We start from the raw sequence: 10,212 nt of genomic DNA, 5'->3' as shown, positions 1-10,212 counted from the left end.
AAGTTTTGGCTAATTTTCTTTTGTTTAATTAATGTTCATTTATTTTTAACCTTATGAATCCAAGTTTCAAATTTAGTGCAAAAATTATGAAAAATCTGCAATGTTTCATCTAATAAAAATTTCTAGGAAACATTTTTTAAGTTTTAAGTTGATTAATGGCAATTTTTCTCGGATTTTCTTCCATACAAAGTATCTGGGAACTTTTTTTTGTATGATAGAAAATGCGTAATATAAAAAAATTATTTAAAATCAACGCGATCAAAGCGAAATTAGAAAAATTTTCATAAACTATTTTAAGGTTTGAACAAGGCGTGAGCCTAGTCGAGTAGACAAAAACAGCATACTTAGAATTTCGAATTGACACTCAAAATCTTGGTTTAATGTTGAAACCCTCATTTTCGGTAGGTTGGAGCTTACACTAGGCTTTAACTTCATATGTACAAGTATACCTATGGTCAAAATAATATCAGTGCGACATTTGACTATTTTTCTTTTGTTGGTTTAATGTATAACAAAAACCATGTAAATCCTAATTTAAAACTTTGTAAGAAAATTAGAAAAATCTACAAATTTTAACAAAATTATATCAAAGTATACATTTTTTTATCAGAACTACAAAAATCCGAGTATGCAGTTTTTGATATTTTTTGCTGGCGTTGTTAAGCATTTTTTCAATATAAGAACATTTCCATCTTTCTTTATATGGGCGAAATTACAACTCAGTAGTTGCCATCAAGCAAAAATGTTTTTGTGTATTACAAAACGTGAAAAATGCTATAGGGGATCTCAATTTTGAACCGAACCGAACCATTTTTTGGAGTGGTTTTTGGTTCGGTTTTGGGATTTCAAAATAAAAACGGTTCGTTTCGCGGCTCGGTTCGGAGTCCGATAAGCGTCCGGAGCGTTCGTTTCAAAAACCGGTTCGGTTCAAAACCGGTTTGCAGCCCTGGAAAAAACTAGTCAGCAATAAGATTGGCTGATGTCATATCCGCACTTGTAGAAAAATTAATTTAAATTACTTGCGTCAAAATCAAAAGTTTTTCTTACAAATTCGTACATTATATCTACTTCAAGGTCGTTCCATGACCTCCAAACATGCATTTTTATAAAAACTTCTTTTTGATCTGGGTTAACTGGATATTTTGCTATGAGTCTGCGTAATTTTTTTTACATTTTTGGCCGTTGTTGTCGGATTGTGCGGTGTCACGTAAATTATGTATTCTCGAAAATTTTTTAAATGAAAGAAACTGCAATTTAACCATATTGACACATGCTTAGAATAGGGACAAGATAATTTTATAGGGTTTAGCAGTTAAAATATTAACTAAATATGAACCACAACGCATTAAAGCTATGAGCAAAATCGTATTATTTTTATGTTTAAAGCAAAGACATTTTTGAAACTATGAAATAATAGCCCTTTTAGAATTTATGTAGCATTGTAGCTTTTCATTTTAAATGTAGCACTTTNATATTATTTTTATGTTTAAAGCAAAGACATTTTTGAAACTATGAAATAATAGCCCTTTTAGAATTTATGAAGCATTGTAGCTTTTCATTTTAAATGTAGCACTTTTGCTACAATTTTAGCCAAACGGTAACACTGGATATTGAATCTCCCCTCTCTAGAACAAGTGCAGAACGTCGCGTGTTGAGACCTTAGTTTTCCTATAGGAATTACACGTAAGAAAATGAGTTCTTTCCTTTTGGGGTCGATATAATTTTCTAGAATCACTGAAAATGCTCGAAACTCTAAGAATACATTGGTTACATGCCTTTAAGTATTATGCAGGCTCAGGTTATTTAAATTCCTAAATTAACCCTCTTTTATCCCTTGTCCTATTTGGGTCAAATCTAGTATATACCAAAAATATTTTTTTTTTTTGAATTTAGAGAATCTGCGCATGCATAATACTTTAATGGCATGTTAGCAATGTATTCTTACAATTTCGAGCATTTTGATTGATTATATTGACCTCATAAGCGACTAACTCATTTTCTTACGTGTAATTCCTATGAGAAAACTAAAGGCTGGACGCGCGATCTTTTACAATTGTCCTAGAGAGGAGAGATTCATGGGGGATCATTACTATACCAAATGCTAAAGTTTGAGTCTTGTTCTGGTCGAATTGCAGGATTTTTATTTTTTTTAAGTAGTCTAATACACATGTATATTTTTTGCCTTGTGCGAGCAGATATTGTAATAAGAAAACTATTTTTAAGCTGCTACAATTGAGCTGCAACACGTTTCGTGCGTCTTATCTCATTATATTCGCGAAAGGTGCAAATGCAATCGACCTTCTATTCTTCGACGTAGGACAAAGGAATATCAAAAGAAATCACGCTGATTGAACGGCAAAATATATGTACCGAAAACTTATATATAGTAGGTATGTATGTATGTACATACATATGCACATGCATAAGTAATCGATATATGCGATGGCCCCATATGCTTCACGCTCTACTCAAGTCCTTTAGGTCGGCATTGCTATTCAGTTTGACTGCATTTGGTTCAGAGTCTATTGGCCGATCACTCAATGAAACGTGTGTTTTGGCGTAAGATGCAACTTGAAAGATGTGGATGCCACATGCTACAATTTGGCTTCTCATGCCAAAGTGGTGGTGGTGCCGGCATTCCTATATATGTATGTATGTCTTTATGTACATATGTACCTTTACCACTGTCAAAGCGATAGTATATTTTTTCGTGTGCAATGTGCAAAAGTAGGCATATCACGTATCCTGATGGCGCATCCTTCCAAAGCATATCATGCATGTACATACATATATGCATAAGTGTATTTTGCTAAGAATGTGGGCATCGATTCAGGTTGCCTGTATTCTCTCTGCTGTCGGCACAGTTTACGCCTTAGCCATTGTTTGTCAAATCGGTTAAATGTGATTTTTTTAACATCTGATCCTATTGGCGGAAATGCATCTTTAACCTTTTGCCTTGATAGAACGGCTGCATGCCTACCCTAAACATTTTTGAAAGGCAGTTGTTTTTGTGCTTTGTTGGTATTGATTTCGGAGAGAGTGTACAAATAAAGAAACACATTTAGGGTATTCACAAGATGTCGTAAGCGTCGTAATGTCTTAAAGTCGTAAATTTTTTCAATGTAAAATAACGGTTGAAACGGTTTACAGGGATTGTTTGGGTATAATAAAAGCTATTTATATATTTTCTATCGATTTAGCAACGTTTCGGTGTGATTAAAAATGCTTTAAAAGCATTTTAACCGTTATTTAACATTGTAAAAGTTTAGACTTTAAGACATAACGACGCTTACAACATCTTGTGAATACCCTAATTATGTTTCTATCGTCGTCATCTGCACCGTTATGCAGCAGTAAGTGCACAATAAATGCTACTACATGCCATATTTTTTGTGTTGTCTAAATAATTGGCGAAATGCAGCAGTGCCCTTTCGGGTGTGAATCCTCGTTGCCTAGTGTACGGCAGCTCGATATAGGCTTGCATGCGGGATGCTATTTTGCAATGAAAAAATTTCAAAATGCACTGTGGCCACAAAATCATAATAAAGGAAACCGATAGAGATGAATGAATATCCCTATTTTCGTTACTATGTTAATTAAGATTAAATTGTGGTACACATGTTGCATATACAAACATACGAGCACACATATGTACATACATATGTACTTAAGTACATACATAAATGCCAGTACATACCCAGTATAAATTTTAAGCATACGGCATCGCTGTTGGTGGCATGAACTTGCTGCTGTGTATACATGCCAATATAAATGAACCTTCATTTCCATTTAACACGCGTGGTTTCTCAGAGCGTATGCGTACCTTAATCATGCACTTGTACTACTGCTATACAAAAATATACAAAAATGCATTAATGGAACAGTATTAAAGTTTTCTTACAAGATATGTATCCCCACATGTAAATGCTACTTTTCTGATATATTTTAATATACGGGGACATACAAACAAGTAGCATTTACATATTCAAATGCATATCTTGCAAAATCCCGTTTGTGCTGAAAATAGTATCGCACAACACGTCTGTTCACTAAAATTTTTGTACAAGACTGAAAATATTACAAAAATTCCACTTCATATTTATCAAGAAATGTACTTAACACAACGACAACGGTTATTCGCTTGCAATTCGCTGGAATTTGAATTTATTCGTGGAAATTCATGACTACGCATGAATTGTTCACACTATTCACTCATATAGCAAGCAATCTTCACGAATGCATACAACCGATTTCTACTGGGTATATACTGCGCCTTTGGCTGATTTATGTAATGTTTTTTAAATCTCTAAATGAGTTCCTCTTCTGCCTAGCAGACCTCATAATCAATTGACTGAAGACAAACATTCAGAAAAAAAGCAATAATTTATTATGAAATAGATATATTTACATATATTTGCATTTGCGTAAAATTAAGAAAAGCTTTCAGAAATTCGAATCTGCAATGACACCTTCTTCACCTCGCAAAAATTTGAAAGAGGAACAAGTCATTACATCCTATCACAATATTTCGCAATAAGCACGAAGCTTAACAGTATGTATATATGAATATTTATTCTTTTATGTACATGCATTTGTATATACAAATATATGTACAATATACATTGTAAATACATACAGAACGAAGCAGAAGCATACAATCGAAATATTAAAAAATAGGCGCAAAAAATAGAGCCAACAAAGAAAAAAAATAGAACGAATCGAAAGAAAATACAATCTGAAAAAGAAAACTTTTGTTACGGTGTTTTTAATCAATCCCTTTGATGCACCGATATCAAGTTTTACTACTTTAGCTATTCATTATCAGATCTCTTTTGCTGGTCAACAACAATGACAGTAATGTCCGAACCAGCGATTGAATTTACTGGGTGCACAATTCCGAATGCGAACCGACTTGAAGAATGTTGGCAACAGGTGGCGGCGGCTGGAAAAACTCAGAAGGAAGCAAATCTAAAGATAATCAACGGAAAAACCATTAAAATTAAAGCAAGTATGTACCCTTGTGGTCAGCTGATTAAGTCAAGTGACATATTTTTTAAATTCAAAATAACAATTATTTTTGATTTATATCTAAATAATCCACAAATAACAGTTATTTTTGATTTTTATATTATATGTCTTAGATAACAGTTATTGAAGACTTTTATTTATAAAAGTCATCAATAAAAATGTCAGTGACTTCTTCTTTTAAAAATCATCAATATAAATCAGTTACCGACTTTTATTTTTTTAAGTCATATGTATAAGAGTCATCATTTTTCACAGTTAACAAGGTATTGGTGAACAAAAGTTTACTGCGAATAATACAAACGACTTTTATAAGTACGATTTAAAAAATAAGTCAGTCGTGTGGAATGGGCAAAGCACACTTAAATACCAGTCGTCGGGCATGCGTTCATCTGACCATATTCTGCATAAGGTTGAAGCATGCACCTTATAAACTCCTCGCCGTCTTACTTGAAAAGCTCAGCTGGCAGGCTGTCAGCTCCAGCCGCTTTGTTGTTTTAAAGCGCACTAATGCTATTCGTACCTCGTCATAATCAAGTGTTGGAAATCTGGCACCGTCATCATCGACTGGAGGGTCGGGTTCGTCTTTTATACAGCTTTCAGTGCTGCTACCATTCAGTAGAGTGGAAAAGTGTTCCCTCCATAATTTAAGTACGTTCTGGACATCAATCACTAGGTCAAAAGTCGCTAAACTCTTTGGAAAAATTTTCGGGCGTTTTTCTTGTCGGCCAGCATTTCAAGCTCTTTTCACTCATGTATTTCGGCCTCTCTCTTCTTATTGCTGCAAATACGGCTCGCTACCCTCCTCAGCTCCCTATAACGTTCCTACATAGCTTCTTCACACTCCTCATCGTACCAGTTGTTTTTTTGAGCTCGCTGTAAATGCTCATAGAAGAGATCCTTGGACGCCTCGTCTTTCTCTTCCGTCAGGGCATGGGCTAGACGCTCGCCCGCCGGGGTGAACGACAGTACTCGGCGACGTAGTTTTCCTCCCACCACAAATCCAGCACGGAGTTTGTGATCATTTACATGGCAGCTGTAGTAGACATCGCAAGGCCCCAGACATTTTTGGCCCGCCCCGTCCAACGCATTTCTTGGATGGCGGTGATGTCCGCTTTTGTCCTTATGAGAACATCAATCGGCCGGGCAGAGGCACCTTCCCCATTAAGGGTCTGGACCTTCCAGGTGCATGCCCTCAAATCGTAGTTCTTTAAACGGGGAGGTCTCATCCGAGGCTGTGATTTAATTTTTCATTGGGGCCTGTTTTTTCGTGGCGGGTCTCAAACCCAGCGCACAACCCATTCCAGGGACGGGTATGGTTTCGCAGCCGATTACAAGTTTATATAGCGAGCCGCTTGCTCCAAGACAGACACCCGCTTGTAGCCGCATTACTGTGCATACCCAGCACAACGACCGTATGGGATTATTTTGTTCTACGTCATCTTACGAAAAATACTACCTAATGCCTACCAAAAAATTAGCATACTTAATGCAAAATTTGAGAACAATTGAGAGAAGCATGTCAAAACCTCGATTTTCTCGAAAATTATCAATACTGATTAAAAACGTACAACGTGGTCATTATAAAATCCAAGAAACCACTGGAAACCTTTCAAAGAAGATTTAAGCGAATTTTACACGACGTTCACAACATCATCCAAGACGATGCCATCGAATATTTGCACACCATTGTTATTGAAGTTCTGATTGTCTAGGTTAAATGCACTATGGCGCACAAAAAATCACTTGAAGAACTTAACTTCAAGAAAGGAAATGGGCAACTGTTCCACGGGTCCCTTAATTCGTTGGCTGGCGATTTTCGGCAGACAATTTGAATTTGAAAGAAATCGATTCATACATACGACATCGACCCCAGCGCCACCTACCGAGTTTTCTGGTAGCCTATAATAGGACCATATATGCAAGGCATAGCCTCTGAAAATTTGACTGAAATCTATGCGGAAGTTTTTGAGTTAACTCCGAACAACGAAAACGGCTATTATTTTATATATTTAGTGACCCAAATATGAACTGGGACGCGACGTTTTAGCTTATTATTTTTTTTTTATGAAAGCATAGCTGATTACTTACAAACACCATTTAAATCCAAATTTCATATTTTATGCAAGAGTTATGAAAACTTTGCATTTTACCGTTGATTGCACTTACCGTTGATTTTTGGCAATTTTTTGTTGTCGGTGTTTCGCATTTTTTCCATATAAAAAACATACTTTGTGTGGAAAAAAAATCGTAAAACCGTTATAAAAAATTACTAAAATCAACGGTATGTGCTAGTTATTTAAAATGTTCACCATATTATACTAAATCCATACCATTTTGTAAAGATTCTGATTAAAAAGGTAAAAAATTTTGGGGAAATTTTGCAGAAATTCCATAATTTTTGCACAAAGTCTTAAATTGAGACTTATATGTATAGTGTTTGTTGACTAATCAACTATATTTTCATTAAAAAAATAATGAACATTAAATAAACTAAAAAAAAAATCAAAGAAGGACGTAGCCCGATACGCCTTCTTTATACAATTTTTTGTTATGAATGGCTTAAATTTAAGCTGCGAAGTTTTATTCGCAACATTTAAGCAAAAATCTATGGGAAGACAATAATTGTATCATTGTGCCAACCAGTGTTGCCGTTTTGATTCATATACTTCGAAAGTGATACGTGTTTGTACAAATTTTCGAAAGATACTTTATTTTTTCGCTCATTTCGCGAGATACTTAAATTTTCCTCGTAGTACCAATTTTGATACATGACAAAGAGAAAATATATATGTAACCAGGCAGCTTTTAAAATTTGATCGAAATATTGAAACGTTTTGGTGGTGTCAAATAAGGTTAAAGAAAAATGCTTGAAACAAACTATTTATGTATAATGAGCTGACTGCATTCATTTTCATTAATTTTCTAGCTGCATTCATACATAACTCTGCCGCTGCAGAGCATATATTTTTAGATTTAAAATTGGTCCAATGTAAAAAGAAAAATAGACTTTCGTTACAAACTGTTGAGAATATAATGGGGCGTATTCATAGTCAAAATTAAGTCGACACTGAAGGTAGTTTCAGCTTTGTGACATAATTTCCAACGAGTTTAACGTGGGGTGTATTACATAATTTGTATAGTTAACGTAAATGATCGACAACTAAAGTTTTAAGTACATATATAAATTTGTATTCAAGTTTCTGTGAAATCTATACACAAGGCGCATTCTTTTGCAACCGAGCTACAAAAGAACACTCGCTTAAATAACGAAATGCACGTAAGGCAACAAAAGCTCGGATATTTATCCGGTTAAAAAATACACGCCCTGAAGGGTAGTGTTTTTAAGTGAAAAAAAACTGCTTTATTGTGAATTCTTAATGGGAAAGTGGAAAAGGAAATTCTTGTTTCTTTATACACGTGACATACTTTAAATAAGTGTTTATATTACGCAAATACCTCGCATAATTACTCAGCTAAATTAATTTTTGTATCTAAATCCCGTTAAACCAATCACGTTGTTCTTGCCCGCAACCAACAGGGTTGCTTAAGTAGCTAAAAGGAAATTTTAACCGAGTTGTGCGTTCTTTTGTCGCTCGCTTACAAAAAAAACACCTATACATACTATTTTTGTTCCCCTTTATACAAGATTAGAAACAATAAACATAAATATGTAGATATGTGTATGAATGTGAATTACATGATTTTTCGGTTATTGACAATAATAAAAAGCAGTGGTATAAAACCAAATAGCATTTTTTTAAAGTTTTTTCTAACTTGATACTTAGATAATAATAATAATAGATTGGCGCTTACACATATGTTAGTGTTTGGCCGAGCTTCTCCTCCGATTTGTGGTGTGCGCCTTGATGTTGTCACACAAAGCGGAGGGACCTACAGTTTTACGCCGACTCCGAACGGCGATTGTATTTTTATGAGAAGCTGTTTTTCATGGCAGAAATACACTCGGAGGTTTGCCATTGCCTGCCGAGGGACGACCGCTGTTAAGAAAAAACCTTTTTCTATATTTTTTGCGATGTTGCTTTGACCAGGGTTTGAACCCAGGTGCTGATGAGTGAAAGCGCGCACTGCTTACCACTACACCACAGCGGCCGACTTGATACTTAGATACTTAAACCAAAAATAAGAGATACATTCGATCCATTTCTTGTTTTTTTATGATAAATTTTTTCATGACCTCGCGGCAACACTGGTGCCAACGTACTTTATTGTTGCTTATTATTGCTCTCAAACAGGCATGTGAGAGAGTGAGTAGGGCATTAAAAACAGGAGTTTCGAATATATGGACATCAAAATACAATTAAATAGTTGAATTGTTAAAAACTTAAAAAGCGACCGGCGTGTTCGAAATAATGTTTGCCTGTTTTCTTCAGCCCTTTCACAGCTTCACGTGTTCATTTCTAAAAATAGCGCCCTCCGACTAAGCAAAATACTTTATACTAATATAGCCATTTTTCAGGACGAAAAGTAACCTAGTGCAAATGTTACAATGCAAGGCAAAATTTTTAGGTAATACAAACATGAATTCCTATGTACATACGTTAGGGCGGGTCAATTTTATTTTCGACATCGTTCCTAGCAGATTCGGATTCTACACAAAATTCTAAGAAAAAAAGCCCTTTAGACCATAGCTCTAGAATCAATTTCGAGCCTGCGCTGTTTTAAAAGAAAACATTTTTAATTAATACTAAGTCCATAATCAGATTAATATTTACTAAAGTGTTAGGAATGTTTTTTTTTTTGTAATAAAGAGTTGTGCTCGGGAGTTTTGTGATACGAAAAATTAATTTCTGATATCTATTTTTTATTTAAAGAACCGCAAGATGGCGCTTCAAAGCAAATCTACTATATATTTGTGGAAGTATGTATGTATGTATGTACCAGGTTGCAGCCTGATCGGATGTAAAGAATCGAATAAAATTTTGCCAAAGTATTGCCATGACTCCTGGACCTATAATAGGGTAAAAAAATTGAAACTCGCCAAGGGCGGGAGGGGGATGAGGGGTACCTCCCATAGTGAAAATTTTTAATCAGCTCTAACTTCGGAATTATAGTCACATGAACTCGAAATTTGAAATGCACAGATACCTATGGTAGGTGCTTATGGAAAGATATATGTATATAAATGAGTTTGTAAAAAGGGGCGTGGCACATCTCATAGGTGTG

General features: G+C 35.0%; 1 long non-coding RNA gene across 2 annotated transcripts in view; it reads right to left on the bottom strand.

Annotated features, from left to right (window-relative positions):
- Positions 1–277: 277 nt before the first annotated feature.
- The window catches only part of LOC108360784 (uncharacterized), a 14,264-nt gene continuing 4,329 nt past the window's right edge, over positions 278–10,212 (bottom strand). The window contains exons 1-2 of one of the 2 annotated variants that reach the window (XR_001847181.1): positions 3,668–3,678; positions 278–363 (exon numbers count right to left, since the gene is read on the bottom strand). This is a non-coding gene — a long non-coding RNA (uncharacterized LOC108360784). Of the gene's footprint in view, positions 364–3,667; positions 3,679–10,212 lie in introns of those variants that run through there. The other variant, XR_001847180.1, reaches the window with a different exon arrangement.

This window comes from Rhagoletis zephyria, unplaced genomic scaffold, assembly GCF_001687245.7.
Source record: "Rhagoletis zephyria isolate East Lansing unplaced genomic scaffold, Rhagoletis_zephyria_1.1 Rzeph_scaffold_00628, whole genome shotgun sequence".
Classification (NCBI taxonomy): Eukaryota; Metazoa; Arthropoda; class Insecta; order Diptera; family Tephritidae; genus Rhagoletis; species Rhagoletis zephyria.
Note: the sequence above shows the minus strand (reverse complement) of the source record. Positions and strands in the feature narration are given on the sequence as shown.